General features: G+C 46.6%; 1 long non-coding RNA gene across 1 annotated transcript in view; it reads left to right on the top strand.

The window, feature by feature from the left end:
• Window positions 1-3,276: 3,276 nt before the first annotated feature.
• Window positions 3,277-6,000, top strand: part of LOC126162933 (uncharacterized) — an 82,345-nt gene continuing 79,621 nt past the window's right edge. The window contains exon 1 of the long non-coding RNA XR_007535135.1: window positions 3,277-3,464. This is a non-coding gene — a long non-coding RNA (uncharacterized LOC126162933). The remainder of the gene's footprint in view (window positions 3,465-6,000) is intronic.

Below are 6,000 nucleotides of genomic sequence, written 5' to 3'. Positions count from 1 at the left end.
CCGTCGGCAGCTAGGTCTATAGAGACCGAGCACAAGCTCGGATTAGGAACGAACGGGGAAGGAAATCAGCGGTACTCTTTTCGAAAGAACCACCTGTGTGGAACAAGATTGGTAAATCTCGGAAAACGTAAATCTGTGTGACCCGACGGGGATCTGCACCGTCGTCCTACCGAATGCAAAGGCAGTGTGCTAAGCACTGCACCATCTCGCTCCGTGGCAGCTTGGATGCATGAGCTGCTAAGCTGACTGAGCTTTAGTTCTCGCACTTGACAGCTCTTGCTATCTCCGGAACTGTATGAGTGATACTTTCCCAGAGGTCTAATAGTAACGACGCCAGTCTCAAACATTCTTCCCTGTAGTACACTAGATTAATACTTTAGGGGGCAATGAAAACTGGACCATTAAGCTGTAGTCACATGTGACAAGACAGCTGACGACGACGTGGACTCGAACAGGAAGTCGAACGTCACGAGTCACAGCGCTGTCGGCACACGGAACGAGCTGGTTAACGTGATTTTGCGTTCTCGGTGCCCTGCCACCTTTATTTGCCTCACAAACCACACAATTTGTTTACGAAAATGGACATGCATAAAATTCTTACGTTAACTCTATTTAAACGCACATTCCCTCGCTTGTCCATGGTGTGGTGTTCTGTCTTTAGTACACATATATAAAAACTTCAGTGTCGATGAATAAGTAAAAAAAAAAAAAAAGTATGTTGCACGTCCAGTCAGTAACGACAACAGCATATAAATGTTCTTAAAATCAAGCATGCTCACTCGTCTCAGAGAACGCACTTACATTAATATAACATCAAATATTACAGAAACTTTTTCTATTAATTTAATAAAAAAGCTGCACAATCTTTTAGGAATCACGAAAATGAAAAAATCTCTGCAAGTAGTGGGAAGAGAACTCATTACCTTATGTTTTGTAATTTAGCGTGCCTGCCTTCTACGTACGCTACACTGCAATTCTGCTACAATGACCTTGTATTCTATGTTAATGTCTTCTTAACGTTCAAATGGCTCTAAGCACTATGGGACTTAACATTTGCGGTCATCAGTCCCCTAGACTTAGAACTACTTAAACCTAACTAATCTAAGGACATCACACAAATCCATGCCCGAAGCAGGATTCGAACCTGCGACCGTAGCAGCAGCGCGGTTCCGGACTGAAGCGCCTAGGATCGCTCGGCCACAACGACCGGCTCTTCTTAAGGCTTTACTACATGGCTCTGAGCACTATGCGACTTAACTTCTGAGGACATCAGTCCCCTAGAACTTAGAACTACTTAAACCTAAGTAACCTAAGGACATCACACACATCCATGCCCGAGGCAGGATTCGAACCTGCGACCGTGGCGGTCACGCGGTTCCAAACTGAAGCGGTTAGAACCGCACGGCCCCACCGGCCGGGTAAGGCTTTACTGACCGGTATATTATTAAATAACATCTTATTATAACAAATCCTACCAAGAGCAACACTTTTTAACGAAACTTAAATGTGCCTTTTCGTTAAAAAGCGGTAGTTTCATAAAACTCGAGTTTTAAAGCGAAAATAACTAAATACGAAAATTCTTTAACCGCAAGTATGACGTTTCCCCCCATTTTATTACAACAAATCGTACCAGGACCGATTCGTTCTCGACAGATAAAATGTGGAGGTGCTTAGAAACAGCATTATTCGTAAGGAGTAAATTATAACATAAAATGCACCAAATATGGGCTTCAGGAGAACACGACAGATACAGTATGGCGTATCGCAACTTCTGCTTGTGATACAAGGAGCGTTCTTCTTTCTACGTGCCTCACGATGACTGGGTGTTTGTGTTGTCCTCATCATTTCATCATCATTGATGAAAGCGACGAGTTTGGACTGAGCAAAAGTTGGAAATTTGCACGGGCGCTGATAACCACGCAGTTGAGCGCCCCACAAACCAAACATCATCATCATCATCATCTTTGTACAATTTTCCTGATCTATATAAATGACCTGGGTGACAATCTGAACACTTCTCTTAGGTTGTACGCAGGTGATGCTGTAATTTAACGTCTAGTAAGGTCATCTGAAGACCAGTATCAGTTGCAAAGCGATTTAGAAGAGATTGTTGTATGGTGTGGCTGGTGGCAGATGATACTAAATAACGAAAAGTGTGAGGTGATCTACATGAGTTCCAAAAGAAATCCGTTGGGATTCGATAACTCGATAAATAGTACAATTCTCAAGGCTGTCAATTCAACTAAGTACCTTGGTGTTAAAATTACGAAGAATTTCAGTTGGAAAGACTACATAGATAATATTGTGGGGAAGGCGAGCCAAAGGTTGCGTTTCATTGGCAGGACACTTAGAAGATGCAACAAGTCCACTAAAGAGACAGCTTACACTACACTCGTTCGTCCTCTGTTAGAATATTGCTGCGCGGTGTGGAATCCTTACCAGGTGGGATTGACGGAGGACATCGAAAGGGTACAAAAAAGGGCAGCTCGTTTTGTATTATCACGTAGTAGGGGAGAGAGTGTGGCAGATATGATACGCGAGTTGGGATGGAAGTCATTAAAGCAAAGACGTTTTTCGTCGCGGCGAGGTCTATTTACGAAATTTCAGTCACCAACTTTCTCTTCCGAATGCGAAAATAGTTTGTTGAGCCCAACACACATAGGTAGGAATGATCATCAAAATAAAATAAGAGAAATCAGAGCTCGAACAGAAAGGTATAGGTGTTCGTTTTTCCCGCGCGCTGTTCGGGAGTGGAATGGTAGAGAGATAGTATGATTGTGGTTCGATGAACCCTCTGCCAAGCACTTAAATGTGAATTGCAGAGTAATCGTGTAGATGTAGATGTAGGTGACACCTTACCCAAGTATCGCAGAATTATTTCATGTGTCATGTGACGAAATGGTTCCTCAACGTGAAATAAAGGGAAGAGACGTTACAAAACTCGCACAGCTCCGCGTCAGCGTTAGCTTTACAACTCGGTGCTGGACGTGTCAGGTATAGCGAGCCAGTTGGGAGCGGCAGTTCATGAAGATTAGAGATCCGCGGAGGAGGCTACGGAGGAGGACAGGCGAGACACGGACAGCGCCGGGGCGTCGCATTAAAGGCAGATGAGGCGCGCAGCCCTCGGCGACCACGGCCACGACCACGCACGGTGTGGGCCCGCGCCGCGGGGCGGCCGGCCGACGTGGGCCGCGCGGGCTGCAGCCGCGCCGGCGAGTGGGCCGCGCGCCTCCCGGCCAGCCGCGCGGCCGCAGCCGCACTCAGTGCCGCCCGGGGCCGGCTGGCTCGCGCTGCGACGCGACGCGCTCTGTCCTCTGTCTGCAACCACTGTGCGCCCGTCTCGTCCACTGTGCGCCCCGTGTGTGTTCGTGCGACGCCGTGCGCCGCTCCTCGCGAAGCATTTCTTCCTACCGACAGAATGTGCAACCGAATCGGCACTGCAACCCTTTAGTTCGAGCTACAAGGTTAACTTAGCTATTTTTCTTGTGTTCACGTTTTTATTTTGTGAATGGGGGTCCAGCTAGTGTGAGTGTTTTTTGTGACGAGTTTCCGATTTAAGCTCAAGGATGTTTAAGTGCTGAAGTTAAACGTTGAACTCACGGTCGATTAGCATCAGAAGAAATTTCGTCTACGACCCTGGCTGAGTGTGGTGTCGGGGAGGGGGGCAGTTCTGAACGATTGCACTGGATGTTCGAAAAAAAGTATCACATTTTCCTACAGGAGGTAATATTCGTGAAAATCTGACGCAAACGTAGGTTGGTAAAGATCCGAAATTACAATGAAATGAACACCCTTAGCTGCTTACAGGCGTTGACATACGTCAACGGGTACAGATGAAAATGTGTGCCCCGACCGGGACGCGAACCCGGGATCTCCTGCTTACATGGCAGACGCTCTGTCCATCTGAGCCACCGAGGACACAGAGGATAGCGCGACTTTAGGGATTTATCTCTGGCACGCCTCCCGCGAAACCCACATTCTCAAAGTATTGTCCCGCACTACATTCGTAGTGCCCCCGCCCATTATACTCATTACTCGCGGCGCGTTGCCGATTCCCGTAAGAGTTCGGGCACGGTTTGTGCATTCGCACACAAGAAGAAGATGGTCAAGTGACCGGTGAGCGTTAATATATATATATATATATATATATATATATATATATATATATATATATATTCATGAGTATAATGGGCGGGGGCACTACGAATGTAGTGCGGGACAATACGTTGAGAATGTGGGTTTCGCGGGAGGTGTGCCAGAGATAAATCCCTAAAGTCGCACTATCCTCTGTGTCCTCGGTGGCTCAGATGGATAGAGCGTCTGCCATGTAAGCAGGAGATCTCGGGTTCGCGTCCCGGTCGGAGCACACATTTTCATCTGTCCCCGTTGACGTATGTCAACGCCTGTAAGCAGCTAAGGGTGTTCATTTCATTGTAATTTCATTCTAACGTGCTGCTTGGTCACCGATGGTATCTGTTCTTTCGGACATATCCGAAAGAACAGATACCATCTTAGTAAATATAACGATCCGAAAGTTCCCTATTCTAGCCCCAATCGGGCACGAGCGAGCAACATGTCATTCTATGCCATCAGATGCGGTATGGAGTGGCATGTGGTCAGGACGCCACTCTCCCTGTTGTTGTCGCGTTTCTTGTCTCCGGAACCGCTACTAATTGGTCGAGTAGCTCTTCAGGTGTGCTCAAGAGGCTATAGTTACCCCGTACCAGTCTTCCAACCAACGAAAAATCCCGGTAGTACCGGGAATTGAACCCGGTTCCACTGCCTCGCTGTCAGCTGCGGCCGGCCGGAGTGGATGAGCGGTTCTAGGCGCTACAGTCTGGAACCACGCGACCGCTACGGTCGCAGGTTCGAATCCTGCCTCGGGCTTGGATGTGTCTGATGTCCTGAGGTTAGTTTGGTTTAGGTAGTTCCTAGTCTAGGGGACTGATGACCTCAGATGTTAAGTACCATAGTGCTCAGAGCCATTTGAACCATTTGTCAGCTGCGTTGACAACTCAGCTACTGATGGGGACGAAAACCAGAAGTTCCTGTAATGATGGGAAACCAATATCTGTTGAGATGTGGGCCAATCCGTACTGTCATTCTAATCTGTCTTTTTATGTAGAAGCGGACACTATAGGCACTGCTGAATGTGGTTGCCGTGCATCCTGACACATCCTTCAAATCTTCTTCGCAATGAATCATTCACTTTTTCAAATACACAAATACACTTGGCTCCATTCGGATTGCGCCATATGCATTCGTGACCAACTCGTGTAACGTCCGCACTTTAGCGATGGCTTGGTATACATCAATCGTTTCAAATGTCCCCACAGTCACAAACCAAAAGGATTCGGATTCGGTGAACGGGTAGGCTATGCCACCGAACCTCCTCGACCAGTCCATAGCCCATGAAGCGTTGTGATGAGATAATGTCGCACAATCCGTAGAAAATGGAGTTTTCATCCGTCGCACATAACAGCAGTCGTCTTTCTGCGTTAGTAACATTCTCCAATAGCAGTGGCAATTCATTGCACAGTAATTGGTGATACAAAGCATTGTCGATCTGTTTATTGATGCGTAGGGTCCAGTGAGTCTATTACCGACAATTCCTGCCCATACAGTGGTAGCGAACCTGTCCTGATTTCATACCTCCATGACTGCTCGAGACGTTGCATCTGTCCACACCTGCCTATTTCAGTAATTTACTATACTATCTCTTACGAACCCAGCCTCACCTATAAAGAAAATGCAAGTTGTGAGCTGCGAGTATTCAACATATGTTGGTTACTGGACGTATGATTACAGGATCTTTTCTTCATTTTTGGTCAATACTACCTCCTGTAGAGATATGTCACCTTTTTTCTAAACGCCCTCTAGAAGGTTTGCCTTTACTTCGAATGATTTCTGTATTTTGTGGATTTCAAGATCATTCTCTACAGGTGGATTCAGAAGGTAGAAATACCCAGAAATCTATTTTGAAGTAATTGGACCTTTTTA

This window comes from Schistocerca cancellata, chromosome 1, assembly GCF_023864275.1.
Source record: "Schistocerca cancellata isolate TAMUIC-IGC-003103 chromosome 1, iqSchCanc2.1, whole genome shotgun sequence".
NCBI lineage: Eukaryota > Metazoa > Arthropoda > Insecta > Orthoptera > Acrididae > Schistocerca > Schistocerca cancellata.
Note: the sequence above shows the minus strand (reverse complement) of the source record. Positions and strands in the feature narration are given on the sequence as shown.